The sequence below is a fragment of the Siphateles boraxobius genome, unplaced genomic scaffold (genome assembly GCF_051911475.1).
Source record: "Siphateles boraxobius isolate OS27281-9 unplaced genomic scaffold, OSU_SipBor_1 119, whole genome shotgun sequence".
Taxonomy (NCBI): domain Eukaryota; kingdom Metazoa; phylum Chordata; class Actinopteri; order Cypriniformes; family Leuciscidae; genus Siphateles; species Siphateles boraxobius.
Genome location: NW_027508721.1, coordinates 4,664,794 through 4,691,071, shown reverse-complemented (window position 1 = coordinate 4,691,071; position 26,278 = coordinate 4,664,794). Strand labels below are relative to the sequence as shown.

Genomic DNA, 26,278 nt, shown 5'->3' with positions numbered 1-26,278 from the left:
GGCAAAAATGATCTAGCCAGTCTACTTCATCCTTTGACACAACATGGCAGAACAGTTCCACTTCCTACCAAGAAATCAGGCACAAAACTGGCTGAGGGAGACATGGTTGGATACATAATACAAGCCTGGATTAAATGGTGTTGTGTTGAGCTTGAGGTGTCCTTACCTTTTAATATCCCACATGCTGCTGGTCAGAGTTACGGAAGCTGATAGACAAAAAGAAGAAACATATTTTTATTTCTTTTGGCTTTTAAAATGTTAAAATATCAGCCTCCAGAGGAGGGCAGCAGCAGTCTCACAGTATGCGATAATGCCTTAAAATCAACAGTAAAAGTTGTGCCAATAAACAAGACAACGAGGTGCTGTGTCTGCCTTCTCTAATGGTTTATTTGCACCGTCTATTTATAGATGAGCAATGTGGAATATACTATATTCATCTATCACTTTAATGCACTACCAGGTTCATAAGTACCACCTCTAATAAAGAGATAGAGAGAAAGGAGAGTGAGAAAAAGAAAGGGATAGTTATTGAGCGACTGAAAGGAGAGGGGGAAAACGATCTAATGCATCTAATGCAGCTCCAGTTTAGCACATTAAAACAGTCAGACGCGAACACACACACACACACACACTAGAAAGGGCCAGAAAGAGAGAGATGAGGAGTGAAACAAGAAGTGAAAGAAAATAATTGGAGAGAGGGAGTAAGATTGAAAGAAAGAGAGGAACAAGGAAGAGAGAGAGACAAGAGCGAGAAAGAAAACCAACACAGGAAGAGGGAGAGACAGAGAGTGAGAGATGAGGTAAGCAAGTATTTTTAGTGGATTACACTGAAGAGTGTCAAAAAGAGTTGGATGCATCTGTGAGTAGCTCTCAATAATGCAGCAGTGTACGCACTATAAAACACACACGCACTCTTAACGCGCTAAATCCGCTGAGGTTTTATGGTCGTATACAGTATTCATGTGCGCGTTATTTGCTGCAAGGCTTGACAGCAGCTGGTCAGAGAGAAGCTACTTCAGGAACAACTGTGTGAGAACACAGGAAGAGGCGAAACAGGGATGTGGGGAATACAGAGAGGCATTTGTACTTGCACATGTAAAAAGGGGAGCAGTCTAAAGCTCCTAAGACTGGCTCTGTTCCAAATCCTAATGAGCTGCCTTCTAAGGCCGCATTTTAAGACATCTTACAAAAAATGTCAAGGTTGTTCCAAATGGCTGTGCTCCTTCTGATATAGCTAGTTTAGGCTAAATTGTAAAGCGTGTATCATTCACAGAGAATGGTACCACACAATGCACTGCGAAGAGCTTAGCTGCAAATACATCCAAGTTGGTGAATGAAGAAAGATAAATGTTGATTTATAAGCTCCATTTAAAATAATTACTAAAATGCTGAATTTTCAGCATCATTACTCCAGTCTTCAGTGCCACACGATCCTTCAGAAATCATTCTAATATGCTGGTGCGGTGATATATTTTTATCATTGTGTTGAAACAGTTGTTATATGCTTAATTTTTTGTTGTTGTGTAAATCGTGATACATTTTATCCAGGTTATCTGATGAGTAGAAACCTCAAATAAACATTTTTTATTTGAAATAGAAAACTTTTGTTAAATTATGTCTTTATTTTCACTTTTGATCAATTTAATGCATCTTTTCTTATTAAAAGTATTCATTTATTTTTTGTCTTTTTTTTTTTTTTACTTATTACACTGCCAGTCTGACTATTTTTATTCTTTTATTTTTTTATTTAAATTTAAATAGGCAAATATTTAAGAGTCTATACTGGATCATTATTGCAGTGATTATTATGTTTCTAGCATGTTATATGTTTGGCAACAGTTCTTCTAACACTAATTGATGGAGCGTGTAGCTTTCCATTTCTTAAACAGCCACATAGGAAAACGCATCATGACCATATTCCAGGATGACAATGTCAAGATTCAAATTGTGAAAGAATGGTTGTGAGGGAGCATGAATAATAATTTTCACACATGAATTGGCACCTCTGAGTCCAGACCTTAAATTCATTGAAAGTCTTTGGGATGTGCTGAAGGAGACTTTACAGTCAAGAGTGCTTGACTCTTGCTGTCACATTCACCACCTAGTTGTCTTCGTCATTGTCATCATCACTGTCATCATCACTGTCTAGCGTTTATCCCTGTCTGCACTACAGCTCCCAACATCCTCCTCGGTCCACACCTGCACCCCATTCCCCATTACCGAAACCTGCAACCCATTATCATCTGTCACCTGGGCTCTGTTAATCTGTTGGTGTGTATTTAAGTTCCTCTCTGTTCTGTGTCAGTTATTGTTTGTGTATAATGCACACTGTATAGCATGTTGGCTTTTTTGTTAATTAAACTCTGTTTCTTGCATCTTCGTCTTCTGTGGATCCCTAAACGTTACACTTGCGTTGTCTATACAAGATCTTGACCAAAAATTGATGCACCTCTTGATGGAAATGACATCACAACATTTAATTTGAGCCTGAAGAATCTTGGCTTTGTCATCCTGGAATATGGAATATGGCGACGATGTGTGTTCCTACATGGTTGTTTAAGAAATGAAAAGCCACACACTTCATCAATTAGGGTTAGAAGAACTATTGCCCAACATATAACATGCTGGAAACATAATAATCACGGCAATAATAAACCATAATATTTGCCTATTTAAATCCAAACAGTGTTAAATCAGTGTTAAAATACTTTAATAAGCTTATAAGATAGTTATACAGATCATTATAATTAAGAAATTTGTAGATTGATTCGGGGCAGAGTTATCTTTTTAACCGACCAATAGGCTATAGCAGATTGTCGGCAAACACTAATTTATTTTTTTATTTTTTTGTATACTTTAGCTTAAATTTTTATTTACCATTTTATCTACTATTTGTGTGGGCATAGGACAATGTTGTTAGCTTAGCAATACTAATGTCAAACTGTTTAAATATTGAAGGCCCGCCCAATCGGCCCAACAACTGTTTCCGAAAGAGCGGGTGAAGGGTTACTGCACGTTCTGTCTTTTCAGTGTGGCATTAATTCCAATTTACTTTTATCTCACTCCATTTTATCGAGACCTCAAATTTAGGTTGGATTGGCAATTAGTTATTGGTCATTTAAATAATTATTTATCTAGACATTTGATTATTTTATTTAACTCTTATTGTACTGTTCATTTGGATACCAATGTCGCTTAGGGTCTCGCGCCGGCCATTTAACGCGGATCCCATGATCACAAACTCGCCACTCTTGGTCTCTGGACAGAGGTGACTATACTGTTTAGAGGGCCATTCCCATGCTTGCTCTCTCTTAAAGTATTTTGTTTAAACCCCATTGATCTTTATAAACTTTGAATAAAGAAAGTGTTTCTTTAGTTCGAGGTCATGACCACTACTACAGATATAAGCCGACCAATATTACTTTTTCCTGATAGCTAGAGTAATTTTACAATAAACAGAGGTAAGGCTTACCCTATTTAGGTTGGTCGAGCAACGTGTTGTTGTCCTAAACAGAAATCCCCTTTATTAGCCTTTACAGTCGAAGTTCACTTGAACCAGTGCCAAATTTTTGCTGGATCACTGAAACCTCAGTTGGCATGCCCTATGATCCACTCAAAACTGGACTTTTGTCCGCAGATTTGCGGTAACAATGGATGCAATCTAATCTAGAGTTAATAATTTCAGAGTAAGTCTATCTTGAAATCAAATGTAACGGTTTATTATTACTCAGGTAAATGTGTCATGCCAGTGACATAATCAATTCAAAGAAAATCAATACAATAACATCAAATGCTCAAAATTAATGAGTATAAGATGCATACCTGACATTAAAAAAATACATAATGCAGAGTGTGTGGAGGACACCCAGCATTATGGGCTAGTCTGACTACAAAAGCATTTCTTTAAATATTCGGACCAAGACAAAACATCGCCCAAAGTGAGACGGACATTTACAATATGAATTTGCATTTATCAGGGTCCCAGATCTGGGTAGTTTGCACCTAACTGATGACAGAAGACAATTTGAATGAAAGACCCTGTGAAAGGAGCACAACCACTATAGTAAGCAAATTATCTGTAAACTCTTAAAACCTTTACAGAGAGTAGCCCTCTCTCGGTCCAGACAGTCCCGCATCAGGCTTACAATATATAAAACATTTGTAGATCGGGTCACGGGTCAGCTGCTGCTACCTATGTAAAGAGTTCCAATCCGTCGCTTATGACTTAGAAGGCTATAAGCTCACTGGGTTTTGGACAGAGCCAGTGTGTGCGTGCGTGTGTGTGTGAGAATGCAAACAACTTACATGAGCTAAAATGAGTTTAAACTGAGTCTAAACTCAGATGTCTCTCGCTGGGTGAAAGAAGGACAGACTCCACAGGACTCTCCTGAAAGATGAAAAACTCATTAAACACACAACACGCAGCCCTTTTAAATCCTTCTCTCTCAAACATCCACACACTCACTAAAAGCACACGTTGGGATTTGACTGTTTTATGATTTTTTCAGTCTAGATTGGAAACAGCTGACACAGGTGTTCTAGCATTAAAGCTCTGAGATCAACAGACATCTGTCAGAATATGAGGATCTTACTGTGAGCTTGGCACTTTAGCCAGATGGAATGAAAATTTGCCTATTATTAGACTTTTTGTATTAAGATACTCTGCATGACAGAAAATGGACCTATATAATCCAGTGTATATGTACCATTTAAAAGTTTTGAGTCAGTAAGATTTTTTTTTAAAGAAATTAATACTTTTATTCAGCAAGAATGCATTAAATTGGTCAAAAGTGGCAGTAAAAAAATCATTTATAAGGATACAAAACATTTCTATTTTAAACAAATGCTGTTCTTTTGAATCCTGAAAACATGCATTTAAATTTTTTTTTTTTTTAAATAAAATAATAAATGTTTCTTAAGCACCAAATCAGCATGATAAAATGGTTTTTGAAGGATCATGTGACAGGTGACAATTGCTGCTGAAAATTCAGCTTTGCCGTTCAACATATTATTTATATTTTAACATATATTAAAATAGAAAAAAATTATTTAGCATTGTAATGATATTTAATTATTTATTACTACAAATAAATGTAGCCTTGGTGAGCATAAGAGACTTTTTTAAAAAACACAAAAAAATCTTTCTGACCCCAAATGTTTGAACAATAGTGTATCTGTATTTTTAACGTGTTTGTGCATATGGTACACTGCAAAATATATAGGGTGAATTGCCCTTATGTGGGACATTTTTTGCACTTCAGACTTCTGTGACATATTGCGATGTGTAACCAAAACATTATATCCACACCCAATACCTTTTTAAAACTCCCAGTATGTGTCCTAATCAAATCAAAAGAGAAAATTCAGATAACCCATTCATAAGAGAAATTATATACATATTAGTGCTCTTATTGCATGTTGTCTGAGAAAATCTGCAGCTTCCTAATGTGGGACAGTTGTGTTCCCAATATGGGACACTGAAAAATCTATGATAAAACACCAAAAATCACATTGATACATGTAGAATAGTATAATCTTATTTTATTTTAGATTCTTTTTTAAATCTTAGTTAGTAATTGTCTTGGTTATGAATGGATGAAACATGTAAAATAACAAATTTTTTAGTTATATTATCCATTTCCAGTAAACCAGTATCACAATCCATAAACAAGACCATTATATCAGTTATAGTGATGAACTTCTAAAACACCTAACAAATAAACAGAGAAACTTTGGACCAAAATAATTTGGTATAATTACAACTAAAAAATAAATGTACAATTGTTTCTGTTTCCTCTTTACAAAAACAGCATAATGGAGAAACTTCTTTAAACTTACTGATAAAATAATTACATGGATAATATCTATTTATTATTTTAAAGTGAGTTTCTTTGACTTATTTATTATGAATTACACATTTATTCATATCTGACCACACAATCTGAAAAAAGGTCATGGAAAATCCTGTTTCCATTTCATCAATGCCTTAGGTGAAACATTTTTTTCTTTAGTTAAGATTTGTCTAATATAAACATTATTAATATTTGTATTAAAATTAAAACAACAACAAAAATTAAACCATGCCCCACCACCACACACTTTTGACTCATTGAAGTACTGTCCCACATTAGGCTGATCATGCTGTCCCGGATTTGGAAACCACATTTCCTAAAGTGGGACAATAGGAAATTTGATAAAAATATAAAATATATAGTTTATACACATAAAGTTACACTATTTTTTGATGGAAAAACATTTCATAAGCATATTAGGCTAAAAAGTAGCAGGATTGCTTTGTTTAAAATCTATTTAACTCCTTAACATCAAATTTGTTAAAACTCTATGTCATTAACCTTCATATGGTTTTCACATAAGGTGTCTCCTGTCTGATGATTGCTCCACCCTCAAATATGATTGGACATTTGAGAGGTCATGTGATTTTGATCACATGACACCACAGCTTTGTCTAACCCATAGTTTCACTGTCATTCATGTATTTATGGGGGACCTACAAACACTAGACTAGGTGTCCCACATTAGGCAGTGTCCCACATTAGGTCAATTCACCCTATATATATATATATATATATATATATATATATATATATATATATATATATATATATATATATATATATATATATATATATATATATATATATATATATTGTCCTGTTTTCCATTACAAATGTCTAAACATTTTAAATCAAGATATATTTAATTGAGAAGCAAAATTACTATATTAAAAAAAAACATCAAAATTAGGGAGTTTAAGCTTAAAACAAGAACAATAATCTGCCAATGGGGTCGGAAAATAATCTTCTTTTCCCTTTGAATTAAGTTTATTTTTCTGACCCCGTCTGCAGATATTTGTTATTTTTTTAAGCTTAAACTAATATTTTAAGTTATTTTGCTTCTCAAGTAAGTGTATCTTGATTTAAGAATGTTTAGACATTTGAACTGGAAAGCAAGAAAAAAATACTGTGGAAGAAAATTATTTTTGTATATTGGAACCCAAATGTTCAAGTGAAAATGCTTCTGTTTGGCATTTTTTCTCTATAAAATCGGCATGTAATTTAGAATTATTAGAGCTGACAAAAGCTTCCAGCGTGCTTGCAGCATGATTTGAGAAAATTCCATTGAGCATTTCATGTGCTTCAATGGAAGCAAGAACATCTGACCTTTGCTACAAAATCGGTTTACATTCGATTAGTGACCTGGAAATAATGCCGAAAATATGTCATTATGTACTGACAGTCTCAGAATTATGGACCCCACTTCATACTGTACTTGCAAACATCTGGATAGGACACCAATGAGAGAGATCATGCTCTTGTGTGAGATTACTATGACAGATTGGGTGTATTTTTGGTTTTAAGTGAAGAAAGGTGTGAAAGCAGTAAGAACATGTGGCCACTAGGTTGTGCTGTTCACTTTCATTCATTGATCACAATATTGATTGTGAACAGGTAGTAAATATTACCTGAGAAATGCTGGGAACATAAATTCAGCATTGGATATTTAATTACATAATATGTTTATACAATACATGATCCGTAGGGTCTAATATGCAAAATGTGCGTTCGTGAGTGAGACAGCAGACTGAAGATGTGACTGAACAGTCAGCTCTTTGTGTGTGTGTGTGTGTGTGTGTGTGTGTGTGTGTGTGTGTGTGTGTGTGTGTGTGTGTGTGTGTGTGTGTGTGTGTGTGTGTGTGTGTGTGTGTGTGTGTGTGTGTGAGAGAGAGAGATAGAGTGAGAGAGAGAGAGAGAGAGAGAGAGAGAAAGACAAAAAGGGTTTAGTGAGAAAAAGACATTTCAACCCCTCACTGAATGGAGGTTTTATTGATCTCAGTGGACATCAGCGCCTTCCAGCATGGCCTTGTACAGAAAGGCACATTAAAATGTCTAAACAGTGTTAGAGCATTGAATATGAGACAAGACAAGCCTTATCTACTGGCTACATGGATAGGCATTCTTCATATTTACAGAATACAAGTACTGTAGATGAAATAACTGAACTGAATACCATCATTTTCATGCCAGGCCCAGAAGGAATCTACTTACTTTTTTGCATTTTCTGTGCTGATTTTAGTGGATTTAAATAGTAAAATGTGTTAAATGGAGCTGATAGTACTACGTCTTCAGTGATAGCTGAAAGCATTTTCAAATTATGCAAAGTATTTCCTAAACAAACACACAAGAAGTGGCATAAGTGCAGAGGGGTGTTCCAATTCTGTGGAGTTCTGCGCTGATTCCATTCGTGACTGTTCAAATATCTTGTAATTAAAACAGTTTCTGGTTTAAGAAATGTAAAGATTGATCTTTGTCGTGCCACATTTCACCGCTCATTCCCACTCAGTCACCCTGCTTGTTAGTTTTTCAAGCTGTAAAAAAACAACAACGTGAAGATCTCTTACCTCTGTGTTCTATTTGAGTCAATCTGGAAGAGAGAGAGAAAGAGAGAAAAGCGAGTTAGCTGAATACAGTCATCCAAAATGACAGCATTACACCAACACTTCATTATCATGCAACTGTTTTCCAGACAAAAGATCAAAAATGCAGTCTCCATGAACTGTGGCAATATCAGATGCTCTGTCAAAGTTGATGTAACGTAGTGATTCCCAACCAGGGTCACAAATACCCAAGAGGATACTTGGAAAGATTTTGCTTTTGCTTTTTTAAACCTGTTAAAACAGGAATCACGACTTTGAAATAAAATATATTAGGGCAATCAAATTGTTAAAATAATGTTAAACAATTTTTGCAGATAAAATTTTCAGTTGTTTAAAAAAAAAAATCGTGTATCAGTTTGGTTAATTTGTGACATAATTTCAATCTAATGGTAAAATTATTTATGATAATTACTATCTAAATTAACTAAATTTTAAATATCCGGCAGAAAGCTCGTATCTCCGTATTTCGCTTTTTTTTTTTTTCATAAATCATTAGTATCGGTCACCCTTTACATCTGTTTATGGGTTTGTGCAAATATTTAACCAATTAAACGTATTAAAAAGAGCTTGTGAGTGAACTTCATATCTTCGTTGGATTCTCAAACTGTCGATCAAACCTCATAACTTCACCCGCCTCTATAGAGTGTGACGTGTGTATGACATCACTTTGTAGGCTAAAGCGAGTTAGCGAGTTAGCATTTTAGCACGTCTGGTTCATCGTCCCGAAGTCAATGGGTTTTTTGAATGGGGTTTTGATTAAATGGCTGAAATAAGGTCTGTGGTGAACACAGCATAAAATACATCAGTATTACGTCAGATTTTTTGAAGCTGTTACGTGTCTTGAAAAAGGCGGTTACTAACAAGAGGCTAAATTGGACTACAGAGGCTGTCGAAGAGATTAAACGTCATCATGCTGAACACAGGTTAACTCAATTCGCTATCACAGCTTCATTATGCTAATAATTGTTAACTCTATAAACTATTCTAACTCGTTCTGGGAAAATGTTTTTAAATAAAAACTGAAAGAGTTGACGGAAGCTTATTGGTGGAGACGTTGAATTCATGGGACCGTGGTGTAGTTCGTTTATAGCCTACATTTAGCTTTTTACTTCTGGCGACTGCAATTAGGCTTCAAAATTCATAAAAGTTGTGTTCATCTGTAAAAAATTATCTTGATGGATGAGGATGTAAGGATGTAAGTATCCTATTGGTTAAATAAAATTCTAAAAACCTATTGGGTTTTTGTCGAGGGAACCTGTGATGCTAGCCCGTGTGACGTCGTACCTGCACCACTCTTATACCGCATGCAGTTTGGACCGTCTCGGCTTGTTATTACATGAGATTTTGGGCAAATTACAATAAACTTTATAACCTGTAAGTTGATGACAATGTAATGCGATGCCCTTCCTGCCTTAGGTTGGACCATTCAAATGGCGGACAAAACACATTGGCTAGCTATTCTCCATTTGAGCTTGATTTTAGTAATGTTAATTGTATAATGACACATGCAAGTGTCTGACCAAATAAAGCCACAGTATTAACTTTGACTACACAATGTTTAATTATTTTAAAAAAAACAGTGACTTTTTTCCATTTCCTGAAAAATAGCGGTTTTGGACATTTGAGGTTTCCACCCGTCATATTAAATTAATCAAAAATGACAATAAAGATATTTACATTGTTAAAATTTCCATTTCAAATAAATGCCGTTTTTTTTCTGCTTTTGTATTCATTCAAGAATTCCAAAATAAACATTATCACGCTTTCGCAAAAATATTAAACAGCACAACTTAGGGCTGTATCGTGTTTACAGTAAATCGTGATAACTATTTATGCTTCTCTCGATTACTTAAAAATAATCGTCATGATATTTGTCCTTCTGATTATTTGTAATCTATTAAGACATTTCCTTTGTCTTGCATTGGCAACAAGCCTCCACTGCCTTTCCTGCTTGGGGTTGCCAGATGTCAAGAGAATAAATCCCCCAAATCCTTTCTTTAAAGGATACATTTTCTGCCCAGTGCTTTACTGTGCTCTATTTACAGTGCTCGGTGTCTTACTTAAGACAAAAAAAAAGGTCGGGAACAACTGGTCCAATGTCTCTCTATCCCCATGCAGAACTGCTACGGGTATGTAAAATAATTTCGGGATCAACTGCCTTGACAGGTCAAGGGTCACATCAAGTAAATCCACTGACCACCAAATAGTCGAGTATGTATGTTTGAGTGAAAATTGAGCAGGTCAAGACTGTGACCCAGGCCTGTCAATCATGAACTCACAAAGAGAAGATTTGAAGTTCCTTTTCTGTTTCTCTCTTTTTTTTCACACTCATCTACTCCCACACATTCGTACACACACTTTCACACCCACATCTTGAGAGAGTTGTTTGACTGTGTGCCTAATGATAATAGATGAGGTGTCAGGATGAAGGTGAGAGACACTAAGTCATCCTCACAGCACGAGGGAGAAACAGCTCATTTCTAGCTCTCTCTCATTTTCACTTCGCCTAAATCTAAAGGCGCTAAAATAGGAGGAAAAGCGCCTATAGAGCTTCTATTCTAAGACAATGATGTTTTCCATTTGATTTTATTCTTACTTTTTAAATAATATGGTCATGAGTCTGAGTTATAGAAGGGAGGACGTGGATATTCAAACTGGGCTGTCTCTTCAGTACACATTAGAGCAGCGGGAAGAAGTCAGCACTTTATAAAGTCTTGTGAGGGTGTCAAAATATGACAGGACTGAATAGAAATAAAAAAAACTGCTTATGCAAGAATCTTGTCTATCAGAGAATCTCTAGAATAAAGTGACCTCTTCTCAAGAGCATTCATATTCACAGGCAAATATGTAAACATTATTTAATGTCATTTAAAAGTATAGACTGCAAAATACAGACAATGTAAGCAAAAATAATCACACCACATTTTTATTCATTCTTTACATTTAGGGGGAGGGGACTTAATTGTAAAGAGCCTAACTGTAAAAATACAGTGACAGTTGTGTCACAAGATGCATTTTAGTGAATGTATATATCATTAAACTGTATAATATTAGTATAATACATTTCAGTATTAAATCTATTTGTTTCTGTAAAACGTGATCATTTTCTGTACAATGACATAATTGTCACATGATTACCCAGAGATAAGTTTAATTGGGCTCTTTGGTGAGTGTGCTACACCACAGAAACACCACGTGTAACAAATATGACTAAAATAACCATATAAACATTAACAAAAAACATAAAATATAGCTTACCTTAAAGCACCCCATTGTGAATCTAACTTAAAATTGATATTATGTGAATTCTGGGAATTCCACTTCAAGTATTTATGAGGTGATTGGGATCCATAGCCTACTTAAAATAAATAATATTATTTTAACAAATAATAATCCATAACGTAGACCTTTTAGCTTTATTGTTAAATACAACATTTAATGCGAAAATTATAATTTATCAATTCACTCAATTTTAGGATATTTATTTATTTATTTATTTTTTACTTTTAATGTAAAATGTATTACATGCAGGCCTTTACATGTATTGTATTTTAAAATGTAATGCATTTTGTACAGTAGGCCTATATGCTAATGTAACTTACAGTTTTGCTGAAGCACTTTGGCATTACTCCAGTTAACATCACGGACATTTTTACAGTGTGGTTTGTATGTAATAGTCCGCAGTCAGTGCAAGTTTGAAAACCAACAAAACTTCAAGACTTTTAATGAGTTCATCCTGTCCTAAAATGTTCGACAGCCCGTCCAAATCGAATAAATAATTCCATTTAAGAGCGTTCTGCACATTGTGGCTGAATAACGACATGTTCTGTGAAAGCACATCCTGGACATTTTTTTCTGAACTGACTGCCTAACAATAGTTTATCTTTCAACGAATATCACAGCTCTCACACATACACACCTACACACACACACACACACACACACACACTTGACCAAAGGACCGGACGACCTCGCAACATCTTGAAGCTGCGCGAGCTCTTACCGGATTCTCCAGGTACAGTCGCGGTGCGAGGAGATTCCGGTGGAGATCAGTCTCTCTATCCGCCCAAGTGAGAGTCCAAGATCCGCTAACTCCGACAAAAGACGAGTGCAATCTGCACGGTTCTCAAAAACCCGAGTCCACGCGCACAGCCCAAGAATAGCTTTAGAAGCTTTTGAAGTGCTGAGCTTCAAGCGACGCGCTCGCACCCTGCTTTTAAAAATACTCTCCAGACTCTCAGGTGGACTTCGGGGTCGCGCAAAGGCAGAAGAGTCGAAGCGCAAGTTGATTCTCAACGCATATCTGATGAAGACACGAACAAAGATATGCAGGATGCAGCCCATACACACACATACACGCGTGCGTGCGCGCGCGCGTAAAGGGGGGTGACGATTTAGAATAGATTTTTTTGCAGACAAAATTTCAATTACATTTAAACTGCATTTTAGCAGGAAATCCACTTCTTTTTGTGTGGGAGATGTAACAAAGAAAAGAGGGCCGAATTAACAACTTCATGTTAATACAAGCCCAAAGGGGAGCTCAGCTCAGAGCAATAGAAATCTCATCATCATTCATTAACTCATCAAAAGACAACACACACACACACACACACACACACACAAACAGACACACACACATAGTGCATCTATTCCAGGACATCCCATGGCTTCATTAGATTGAGTGTGAGCTCAAAAACAACACAACACAATGCTTTATAGCAGCATACATATTCAAGTATATTCCATGAGCATCACTGTGCCGATGTATGATATTTTGAGTGTGGATGTGTTTGTGTGAAAATAAAAACTAGGTCGTATAGCCCACCCAGTGCTTCCTGTGCTTATGGGGGCTGTGTAAGGAAAACACACACAAACACATCAAACAGTCATTTACACAACATGTAAACCACACTATATGACCTAATACCAGCCTTCATCCTATCTTCATCTCTTGTTTTATATCTTGAGTATATAAGAAACAGATGATGAGAGAAGGTGAATAATGAGCAGGCCCAGACAGAATCCTTACCTGTTTTTTTCTCACATTTTCTGCACAGATTTTGGGGGGAAATCTGTGGAATGGAAATATAATAATAGTTAAAATATGATATATTACATAAAGGGAGCTGTGAGTACTGTACACTTTTATTAGAAGCTGGAAGCGTTATCAAATGAGCTGAAATATTTAATAAATGAAAGGGAAGGAGAACATGCAAAAACCTGTGAATGATGGCAAGAGTAAAAACAATTATTGTTGAAAATGTGTTTGGATTCACATAAATAAAATGTATAAAAATAAACATTCTGTCATAATTTACTCACCCACATGTCGTTCTAAACCTTTCTTTCTTCTGTGGAACACAAAGGAATATATTTTAAATAATATTTAAAGTGTCCCTATTATGCTTTTTCAGATATTAGCTGTACATAGGCCTATAGCTGTTTATGAATATCTGCAAAGTTAGCCATTCATTTTTTATATGGACAAAAAACAAAAGAAAATACAGATTTGGAATGACATTTTTGGGTGGGCTATCCCTTTAGCTCCTTTGACTTCACACTCAGAGGTCGAGTCTACACCTTTATTAAAGTCCGAAAAACACATATATTGTACACACTTGCAACTCAGCACCTTGCTCTAATAGATGAGAGGTCAAAGAAGCACAGCCATAACTCTCATTGAATCAATCCCCTGGGATAGTGTGTGTGTGTGTGTGTGTGTGTGTGTGTGTGTGTGTGTGTGTGTGTGTGTGTGTGTGTGTGTGTGTGTGTGTGTGTGTGTGTGTGTGTGTGTGTGTGTGTGTGTGTGTGTGTGTTTCTGTGTGTGTGTGTGTGTGTGTGTGTGTGTGTGTGTGTGTGTGTGTGTGTGTGTGTGTGTGTGTGTGTGTGTGTGTGTGTGTGTGTGTGTGTGTGTGTGTGTAGGCCACTATGTCAAGGAATGTATTAAAGACACTCAAAAGTAAAGAGCATTCGAAATAGACAAAATATAAGATTGTGTATGCAAGCCTAATTAAGAAGAAACACCTTTCTTCTCACTTCTTGTCTCGCTTTGTCTGAGTGTGAGATAAGGAGACAATGCATGTGAGGAAGGAGAATGTGTGTTGATTGTGTACATGTGTGAGAGAGAGCTTATGTGTGAGTATGTGTGGTTGTGTGTGTGTCTCATCACCATACAGCTGAGACTGCAGGTGCTGGATCTTTCAGTGAAAGACTGTCTCACATTTCTAATAAGAATCACTGCCAGATAACAAACACAGGAGCCACTGTTTATCGCACACGCATACACACACCACTGAAAATGAAGAAATAATCAAGCTTCATTATAAAGCATGTTGGACACATTAAACACGGTTACAATGCGGATCTCCTAAACAGATGTTTTAGAATGTATTAAATGTCTATTGTTTATAATTCTCTAAATAACAATACAATATGTATCAATTAATCCTATAAAGCAGCCTCAGCTATGTACACAATTAAAAACAATGAAATATGAATTATGGGATCCACTATTGATCATTAAAAAAATTCAACCCATCTTGGGTGTTTAATGTGTTCGCCCTCCAGAGAGACAGTGCAGAGATTAATTAGGGTCTGAACACTAACGCTCACACACACACACACACACACACACACACACACACTAGCGCACGCACGCACGCGCGCAAGTGACTTTCAATAATCATAATGATTTTGATCCTGTACAAACTGTATATTCTATCCCCCTACACTAACCCTAAACCTATCCATCACAGAAAACTTTCAGCATTTTTACATTTTCAAGAAACATCACTTTGTGATTTATAAGCTGTTTTCCTCATGGGGACCACAAAATGTCCCCACAAGGACAAGGATTTCGGATATTGCCATATTTATGCGGACATTTTGTCCCCATAATGTAGGGTTTACCAGGCCACACACACACTGCTCAATGCACTGGGTATTTTCACTGCATTTTGTTCCTGTCTTATATCCAATCGTCGCTATATCAACATTACATCTTTATCAATCTCTTTTTTCCTTTTTTCTCTCGCACACAGCCTCAGTTTCATGTTCCTCTGTCTTCTTTGTCTCATATTCTCCTCCTTCTCGAGCTAAAACAGTAGAGGGACCATTAGACGTATAGCAGAGTCCCAGAAACAGCTTTGATCATCTGTTCATTAGATCACATGGGAATATCTTGGAGAAGAAGACAGATACGGGGATGGGCGTCGGAGCATTTTTCAATAGGATGCACCAAATTTGTAATGTCAGATTGTTTTGCGCCCACAAAAACCCATAATAAAATCCATTTTACCCCTTTAAATTCACATGATCTTTTTTTAAATCAATACAAACTTATTTTTACATGAATGTTATTCTAAAAATAAAAAGAAATGCGACATTAACAATATTTTGTCATTAAAAAAATACTGTTTATAATTTTTTTAGGTTTTTGAAAGAAAACCAAAAACATTTGAAAGAAAGAAAGCCTCTTTTTGTCACGTCTGTTTGGGTCTTAATTCCTGTTTATTGGTTAATGTTCATGTCTTGTGATTTCCTGTTCCCTAGCCCTTCAAGTTGGGAAAATTTGTCAGAGAAAAAGGAAGCAAGTTTTCTTCCAGGATAGGGAAGGGGTTTGTGTCATGCATCCTTCACAAAGACATTGAGGGGGGATATGTCACATCTGTTTGGGTTTTGTTTATTGGATAATTTTCATGTCTGTGTCCGAAATCCCATACTCTTTTGAGTAGGCACTTATTTTGAATAAATAATTACTTTGCGATCGCTAAAAAAATGACGATCAATTGTCATTATCATGTGACCTACGGCGCCAGTTGCACCGCTTCACTGACATTCATAAATCCTCTCCCGCGGCCGAATGGGATAGTAAAGTGTCCATCGTATTCAAAATCTCGCCAGAAGAAGTAGGCCATTTTACTCTTTTACGAGTTCTGTGAATTCCGACATACTTCTTTTGTCACATACGTTTTTTCACGTACTATATTGTAGGGAAGTATACGATTTTGGATGCAGCCAATAGCTGTGCAGACCAATCGGTGTATGACATCAATGTACCGTGAGAGTGATTTGAAAGCGTACTAGTGAAGTCCTAGTACTTTAGTTTTGTTTTTGTATTTTGTTCAATAAACTGCACGTGATCTTCAACTCGACTCGCCATCAGTGGATACGTTTCACTTATGTTCACCAAGGCTGCATTTATTTGATTAAAAATACAGTAAAAACAATAATACTGTGATTTTTATTAAATAGCTGTTTTCTATTTTAATTTATTTTAAAATGTAGTTTATACCCGTGATGCCATCATAGCAAAGCTCAATTTTTCAGCAACCACGACAAATGACCATTCTTATCATCACTGTGAATTCTGTCAACTGTCAGCACACTTTTTTGATTAATAGAAAGTTCAGAAGAACATCATATTTATTTAGAATAGAAATCTTGTGTAACATTATGAATATTTCTGTCACTTTTAAACAATGTAATGTGTCCTTGCTGAATAAAAGTATTAATTTGGTTCAAAATAAAAACAAAATCTGCATTTTTTAATGGTGGTTATTACGTGAAACATGTACAGTGTATCAAACCGAAAAATACTGTATGTGTCGTGCCCTTGGTCATGATGCTCACGCATCTCACAACTAGACCACACTACACCACTCTGCTTTTGGAATGTAACAATGTCTTGTATCTATTCCTACCCCCGAATAAATGGCACAGGAGCCCAGACCACATGAGCTATGTTATAATAGGACAAAGCCAGTGCCCACCTTTTACAATAGTGCATATACAAGAAGGGTTCACTCATCTGTCCTCTCAGATGGCATTAGTTCACCATTCCCCTCATTTCTAGACCCGACTGGAGCTTTTTTTTTTTCAATCTGGCAATGGTAATGAATTATTGAAACCCATATCAACTTTTCTTGAGGCAATCCACATTGAGTGTAATGACATCACACCAGAGGCCTGTCATTCAAGGCACTACTTCCCCCGCTGTTTGGCCAAGGAACCAGATTCAGTTGTCATGTTGATGAAATTGTGGCCACATCCAAATGGCGGGATGTAGACACCTGTTCTTTCATTTTGTACAATCGACGACACGGCCAGACCACAGTAGGCTTACACAGATGTACATTTGTTTGTGTTAATATTAAACTTTATATATACACAAGTAGTTAAAGTTTGGAATAATTACACTTTTTTTTAATCGTTTGAAAGTCTCTTATGCTCACCAAATCTGCTTTTATTTGATCAAAATACTTTAAAAAGAACAGTAATATTGTGAAATATGATTGCAAATTAAAAGAACTGTGTTCTATGTCATTTATTTTAAAATGTGTTTTATTCCTGTTATGTCAAAGCAGAATTTTCAGCAGCCATTACTTCAGTCGCAGCGTGACATGATTCTTCAGAAATCATTATGCTGATTTGGTGCTCAATTGTGATCGATTATGATTGTTGCTCAATTATTAATAATGGTTGTTGTTATTATTATCAGTTATCAATGTATCTTTTGACCGGTAGTCTACTTTTTTTGAGTATACAGTAAAATTAAGTGTCAGATTGTGTTACGTAATTAAAAAACAATTTAGTAAGTTGATTTAGGCATTTTCCTTGTGGGATATTATACATATCCTTGTGCAAACTGTTAGCTGGTCCCCACAATGTCCTATAGCTGATTTCAGGTTTAACTATCCTTGTGGGGACATTTGGACCCCCAACAATGTAGGCAAAATGTGACCTACACACACAAAGAGCCTGAGAACGTGCTGTTATTACGCTCAGGACAATCATTCTTTCTGACGCTATAACCTTCAGTCAGTCGTTTACTTTAACATCCATGATCCATCCATCTCACATACTCACGCACACACTCAAATCCATTAAGACTCAGGAAGCTGGGATAGCTGGCATTAAAGTTATAAGTAATTAAAGTAAATCTGAGACACATCAGACCTTAAGACATCACTGGAAAATGTAATACTGTTATACACTCAAGTGCAGCTCTGGTATAGAAATATACACACACACACACACACACACAGGTTTTTTGACTGGTAGGTAGATGCTCTTACACCCTGGAGGCAGCCTGACCCAATTCTGCCTCAGAGAAGATGCTGTGAGGAATCTTTTCCCCTCTCTTTCCTCCCTTTTCTCTCTCCTTCTGTTTTTCACTCTCACTGCAAATTATGCATGCGATAGTGGCAGTTTAAAACAATAATATTACGAATAAAGAAACAGGGGTGTTTGTGTGAGAAAGTGTGTAAATTATGGAGAGCGGAGGGGGATGTGTGAGAAAGGACATGCTGATGTAAGGTTTTAGGTTTCACATCGATGACATGAGGGGTTTCTATAAAGACGCATGCGCCCTCTGCCGACAAGACACAGATATTGCTTTCCCTTTTCAGCACCCACCCAGTTTTATCTCACCGTTCGTGTCTCTTTTTAATCCCCTTGTTTAAAGAGGGTGTGCGTGTAGGAATGACGAAAGATATCTACCTCTTTGACTCAGTAGTCTATTTCTGTCTCTACACTTTGTCTGTATTAAATAATGATCGCGAAAACACCCTCGCCCTCCCACGGTAGAAGCGCACAGACTCACGGGCGCACGCGCGCGCTCTCGGCGTGATTGTGGACCACCGAGAATGCTCAAGGGACGCAGATAATTCAAGAGTGACATCAAACACAGACGACCACCCACCCCACATTTATGGAATATTAATAAAGGCATACCACTTACATAATGTACAATGCTTATATAAGCGCTCCATTTAAGCACAGGATATTGTCTAATGATCTCTCGAAAAAGGGAGGAACCCTATGTGTCGGTCCCATTGATTACATACGGCTCAGTAACTAATATGACATCAGTTTGGTAATGAAGCAACAGAATTTTGGACAGAGACCCATGAATTTGAGCAAGCTGTCCCACATCGACTAGTGAGTAAACTGAGTCTGAGGAAAAAAATGATGAAGGCTATGCTATTGTTTAGACTTTGCTGCAGGTGGGACAGGTTTGCATAGGCTATAGCTACTTTCATATAGCCTAAGCAGATTTCATTACTTTACCTTTTGACCTCACCAGTATTCTTAAATAGTAGTTGTAGTAGTTTTTGTTTCCTTAATATTTAAGTGTTCAAGCACGAAGTGCTGAAAACCTATTGTAATTGCTATTTGAAAAAAAAATCCCCTAAAACGCATCGTGCAGCCCAAACCGTAAGGCCCAGAGACTTGAAACTCAGCCAGATGGTAGGCCTCAATTTGGGGACAACCTATCAGAGTATGACCCCGATTGGCCCATAGGTGGCGCTACAGCAACCAAAAGTACTAAATTGCTGTTAACTCCTCGACCGTTGGTCCTAGCCTCAAGTTTTTTACACCACTGTGATCCTTGGCTCAAGACGGACAAAATATATATATCCAATTTCGATTTAGCCAAGAAAAAATTTCCGCTATGTCGAATTTTGTCCAAAACCTACTTTTGCGAACTAGTCCCTGGTTTTTCGCCCGATCGACACCAAACCAGTCTAGGCCTATTCTCTGGACTCTCTAGATCAATAATTATCGAAAAAAAGTTGAAATTTTGCATTTGGGTGGCTGTAACAGGGTCATTTAAAAAGGGGCGGGGCAAAATACTCTCAAAAGCCTATAAATCCTAAACGAAAAGTCAAAACTTCACAAAAATTGATGAGCATATATGTCATAACATGGTGAAGAAGCATGCAAAGTTTCATCGAGATTGGACCATAGGTGGCGCTATAACTGTTAAAAAGCTTTAAAAACATATATTTCCTATATGGTAAATTGCCTGTATTGGCTGTAAATGGTCTTTTCCATCTATTATGCCAGTGTTTAAATGTATGCTAAATAAAACTTAATGTCTTTTGATGCTTTTGTGCTTAACGGCCTTAAAGGCCTTAACTGCTTGAACACCGCTAAATGCTGCTTGCAGCTTTAATTCTATTTATTTTGGTTTTAGTAGCTTGCTTGGTGCTAACTGAATAATAATAGCTCTGCATCAATCTCTTGATGATAACAATATCATGATATCGTTGGGTCCTAAAAGCTCTAAAAACTCATATTGTTAGATATGCTTTTTTATTTAAGAATGATGCTGAGGTCAAAAGGTGAATTAATGGAATATATAACCCAAATGATATCGTTATCATCAGGAGACAGTTATTGTTATTCAGTTAGCTCTACACCAAGCAACTAAAACCAAAAAAATAATATAAACAGAAATATAAAGGGGAAAAAAAGTAATGAAATGACAAAAACACTAAAATGTAAATGAAAACTGAAAGTAAGTAAATAAATAAATAAAAATAATTAATTAGTTACAGCATATACCATATTAAGTGGTCCATACTTAAACCATGACTCTTTTTTTGGACCAGAATCAAGTGAGAGTGGATTTCTATCTGTTTACTTTCAGTCTGAAGGTATAATTAAATGGTATCAAGTTAATGATATTCCACTTGGATGACATAATAATCAATACATTTAAGACCTTACAAGCCATATGTCAATAAGTCACTATGGCAGAATGTCATACTTAAACTATAGATATTCTATTTTAAGAGTCACCTTGGTGCCCTCGTGGATTAATTATACATTTAGCATTAGTAATAGTAATTACATTAAAGGGTTAGTTCACCCAAAAATGTTGTCGTTTATTATTCACCCTCATGTCATTCCAAACCCGTAAGACCTTCGTTCATCTTCGGGAACACAAATGATGATCTTTTTGATGAAATCTGAGCAATTTCTGTACTCTCCATTGACAGCTACACAACTACCACTTTGACGCTTCAAAAAGTTCATAAAGAGTTCGTAAAACTAATCCATGTGAATTGAGCAGTTTAGTTCACATTTTCTGAAGAGACTCGATCAGGTTAAATGATGAACAGATTTATTTTAGGCTTTTATTCACATATAAACTATATCACTGATCAGCAAACATCAAAAGTTCAACCAAACCTGCTTGACGTACGAGAACAAACCTCATTGGTTCCCGCAAAAGCTCAAACGTGCTGCGTAACATGAGAACAAACCTCATTGGTTCTTGTACACATCAAGCGATCATGCTTGAGCTTCCGTTTATCATAACTGATGTATATTTTATATTTTACAGATTATGAATGTTATTTTGTGAATAGAAGCCTAAATTCAATCTGTTCATCATATAAAGCGATCGTGTCTCTTCAGAAAATGTGGACTAAACCGCTCAATTCATATGGATTAGTTTTACGATGTACTTTTTGAACTGTCCAAATTTCAGTTGAATAGCTGTCAATGGAGGGACAGAAAACTCTCAGATTTCATCAAAAAGATCTTCATTTGTGTTCCGGAGATAAAGGAAAGTCTTACGGGTTTGAATTGACATGAGAGTGAGTAATTAATGACAGAATAGATATTTTTTGGTGAACTATCCCTTTAAGATGTGCATATATATTTCTATTGTTGAGGGGCTGCATTATTTGAAGATTGTAATTTCGGCGTCACTGTGGTCACCAAATGTATCTGTACAAATAACCACCGTTTTCAGACAGGTTTCCCCATCTTCCTTCGATAGGACAAATGAAGAAGTGTGTGTGTGTGTGTGTGTGTGTGTGTGTGTGTGTGTGTGTGTGTGTGTGTGTGTGTGTGTGTGTGTGTGTAGTTAGAGCATCTACCAGCAGGGGATCACAGGGCCACATTAACCACCCAAGCATCAGCTGAGATAGGAGGAAGTAACATAAACCTTTATATAGGTACTCTTTCTATTGCAGACCTTATCTCCTAATTGAAAGTGAACAGAAAATTAGAGAAAGCTTTCAACAAAATATCCATTTTGTTGGGAACAATCTCTTTCTTAGACGTATACATGCCAACAAACACACCACACAATCAGCTTGCCTGTCGACTGGTATTGCCACGGTTACTGGCTCTCTCCTTTGATAAGTTTCCTAACGAAGGCTGCATAAATTAGAAGTTTCTCTCTGAATATTAATAACGCATATATCATTGGAGCTGTTGTTTCTGTTGCTTCCATGAAGCTGATTTACATATGAAAAATGTAAGCTTTCTGAAAACAGAATTTCTGAAGTTTTTGACCTAAAAAGATGTCCTAGATACCTCGAAATCCACATCAAACATGCTCCTCTCCCTCTCTTTCCCTCTCTCCCTGTTCCACACATACACGCTCACATGTAGGGACACAAGCTAAGCCACCATTTTTAGGTACCATGACATCATCTTTGTCAGATTTTCAAAATAATTAGATGCTTTTTTCATGGCTGGCATATGCTATAGTGAATAATTTTTTTAACTGAAGCTGTCATAATGATTCAAATGAGAGACTTTGATCACACCCCCTACTCACTGACGATTGGAGTGTTTATATCAGCCGTGATTTTTTTAATGATCTGCTTTTGATACTATTTTTGCTTGTCTCTTTGAAAATGCCTGCAACTACATAATCTTACTAGAGAATACGCAAACCGAATTGTTCACAACTTGCACAGGGATTCTGCTGTAATAAGATGTATGACGAATAAACTATTTTGATACCTGCTGCAATTATGGTATTAGGGATGTGTTTAAGTGGATCCTCTATGTAACTCTCAATTTTGGGCAGAGTGTCGTGCATGCTGACATTAATCTGTGAAGGCTAAAGGAGAGTCTGCACTTTGATCCAAAGAAACTTTTAAAAGTTTGACAGAGCTGTCCTCTAAAAACCCATTATGTTGTCATCATTAAAGGAATAGTCCACCCTAAAATGAAAATGCTGTGATCATTTATTCACCCTCATGTCATTCCAAACCAGTGTGACTTTTTCTTTCTTCTGTGAAACATAATACAATATATTTTGAGAATGTTGGTAACCAAAGAGTAATACAATTTATATATATATATATATATATATATATATATATATATATAGATAGATAGATAGATAGATAGATAGATAGATAGATAGATAGATAGATAGATAGATAATACCTTAAATATGTGAGTGTACATATTAAAGTTTTTAAATACAAGTTTAAAAAGTACATCAATTCATTTACTCATTACAGCGAGATGGTCTTTCTGCTGGGCCTTAGGCCTGTCGCACCTCCAACGGTGCCTTTTGTGGACTATGCATGGCAGAGGCGTCCTTTTCTCTGAGGCAGGCTTAAAAAACCTGACTGCATACCACACGGTTTTGCTGCAGGGTCTTCAGCTGGGGACCACCGCTCATTGACGTTTCGCCCCTTAACCCAGAACGTCTCATGGTGGCGGGGCAGTGAACAGGGACGTCTCCCTGACACCCCCTGCAGCAAAACCTAACTTGATGTTACTCCCCACGACTTGTCTCGTCGTTTCAGCCAGAGCCAGTGGCTTGCTTTCTCAGCTTCCTCAGAGAGCTCTTTGGTGGATCTGCTCAGTGTGGCTCCCCGTAGTCCCAGGTCCTTGAGCAAACGTGATATTGATCTGCCCACAAAGCCTCTGGCTCCCACCTCCACCGGGTACAGCCTCACATTCCATCCACTTTCCCTGCACTCCGCAACCAGGTCTGCATACTTCGCCTCTTTCTCTCGTAGGCAGCTTCCAGACCCTCCTCCCATGGCACTGTCAGCTCGATTAGTATTACTGACTTCACAGCTACAGACCACAGCACCACATCTGGTCTTAAGGTGGTGCTGCATATCTCCTGTGGGAACTGGAGCTGCCTTCCCAAGTCCACTTCCATTTTCCACACCGCCCCTGGTGTTAAAAGCTTGGCAGGTTGTCTCTTGCTGGTATGAATTACGTCTTCCCCCTGCCTAATGAAGTGGATCCTGCATCGGCTCTCTGATGGACTCTGGTTGTTTGCCTCCTGTCGACTTTTCTCCAGCACCTCTGCCGCCATCTGAGCCGCCCTTGTGTCAGTGCTGTTTTACAGCAAGACAGAATATGCTGGAGTGAGGCATTGATGGTCCCGCAGAGGTCACAGGATTGCTCTGTTCCAAGCCATTGGTGGAGGTTTTTAGGGCTCGGGAGGGTGTCGTACGTTGCCCTAATGAGGAAACTGAGCCGAGCCTGCGGCAGTTTCCAGAGCTCTGGCCAGCTGATTGCTCGGCTCGTGACACCCTCCCAAGTTGTCCACCGCCCCTGCTGCCCCTGTACTACAGACCTCACTCTGATCTCCTCCTGCTCAATCCTGGTGACCTCTGCAACAACAAGGTCCTTCCTCTCCTTCCTGCTTGCCTTGGACCATGGGATGGGTGGCTTGCTCCATCCCAGACCTGCCCGTCCTGTCTGGACCATGCCCACGACTTGTTGATGTTGCAGTCTTCCCATCACCTTCTCCACCTCCTCCTTGGCCCTCCACTTCCTTCCAGTCTCAACTCTGGCATTTGCATCAGCCACTGTCCTGTCGGAGGAGTCCCTTAATTCCATCACCAGCCTTGCCTTCTCCTGCCTATAGCCCAGGGTGATGGATTTCAAGGGTAGCTGGAGTGAGTTCCATCCATACAGGCCAGCAGCTGAGAAGCACCGTGGTAGGCCAAGCCATTTACGGATGAAGGAGTTGGCTTTTGCCTCCATCCGGCTTACGGCTGATGAGGTGACTTCGCACAGCTTCAAAGGCCACATCACCCTTGGGTACAGGGTGAAGTGATAACACCACACCTTGTACTTTCCAGGTAGCTGGCTTGCATCAATCTTGGATAGGCCTTCTGACAGCTGCAGAAGGATGATTTTCCCCATCTCCTTGTCTGAGAGACCAGATGTATAAAGTCTTCCTAGGCTTCGGATGGGCTGATCCACGATGCGGGGGATGTCTTCCCCGCTGATGGTGAAGGTAAGTCTGTCATTTCTCTCCCCCTTTCGCAATGAGAGGCTCCTTGACTTCTGCGGCTTGAACTTCATCCTGGCCCAGGTGATCAGCTCCTCCAGCCTCTTAAGCAGCCTAGCTGTGCATGGGGCAGTTCGTAGGAGGCAGGTGATGTCATCCATATAGCTCCTTAGGGGCGGGAGCCTCTGGCCTGAAGGCAACCGGACCCCACCCACCACTTGCCTTGCCCCGATCAAGATGACCTCAAACGCTGCCACGAAGAGGATGGGGGAAATGGAGCATCCCATTGCAATCCCTACTTCCAGTTGTTGCCAGCCGGTGGTGAACTTCTTCAGTGCAAAGCACATGTGCATATCCTGGAAGTAGTTCATGATCATGGTCCTGATGTTGTCTGGGATGTAGAAGAATTCCAAAGCGTAGGCTATGAGCAGGTGCGGCACTGAGCCATAGGCATTGGCTAGGTCTAACCATATGACATGCAGATCTTTCTTCTCCCTCTTAGTGGTCTGGATCTGTTCCCAAATCATGGAAGCATGCTCTACACAGCCAGGAAAACCTGGAATCCCGGCTTTCTGGCAGCTGGTATCAATGTAGTTGTTCTCCGTGAAGTAGGTGGACATTCTTCTTGCCATCACGGAGAAGAAGATTTTCCCCTCCACATTCAGTAGAGCTATGCTCCTGAACTGCTCGATGGTCTTGGCGTTCTGTTGCTTGGGAATAGAGACTGCCACTGCCCTCTGCCACTCAGATGGTATGGTCTGCTTAGACCAGGTGATTCTCATCAGGGTCCATAACAGCTTCAGCACTCCTGGACAGTTCTTATACAGCTTGTACGGTATTCCGTTCGGGCCTGGTGCTGAAGCAGATCTTGCCCGCTGGATCACCTGCCTGACCTCGCTGAGCTTGGGTGGTGATACGTCAAACAGGGCTGATGGTTCTGAGGGTCTAGGCACATACCCTGGCGAACCTAGGGGGTTGTTCCTTGCTGGGTCACTGTACTGAGTGCGGATGTGCTCCTG

General features: G+C 38.1%; 2 protein-coding genes across 11 annotated transcripts in view; one reads left to right on the top strand and one right to left on the bottom strand.

Annotated features, from left to right (window-relative positions):
• The window catches only part of ptprdb (protein tyrosine phosphatase receptor type Db), a 100,158-nt gene extending 87,349 nt beyond the window's left edge, over positions 1–12,809 (bottom strand). For 8 of the 10 annotated variants that reach the window (XM_077204802.1, XM_077204807.1, XM_077204808.1 and 5 more), the window contains exons 1-4: positions 12,459–12,584; positions 8,420–8,442; positions 4,306–4,387; positions 167–206 (exon numbers count right to left, since the gene is read on the bottom strand). The gene's annotated coding sequence lies outside the window, so the exon portion shown is untranslated. Of the gene's footprint in view, positions 1–166; positions 207–4,305; positions 4,388–8,419; positions 8,443–12,458 lie in introns of all 10 variants that reach the window. The other 2 variants (XM_077204811.1, XM_077204809.1) reach the window with 2 other exon arrangements.
• The window catches only part of LOC143712938 (uncharacterized), a 38,305-nt gene continuing 12,649 nt past the window's right edge, over positions 623–26,278 (top strand). The window contains exon 1 of the mRNA XM_077204815.1: positions 623–800. The gene's annotated coding sequence lies outside the window, so the exon portion shown is untranslated. The remainder of the gene's footprint in view (positions 801–26,278) is intronic.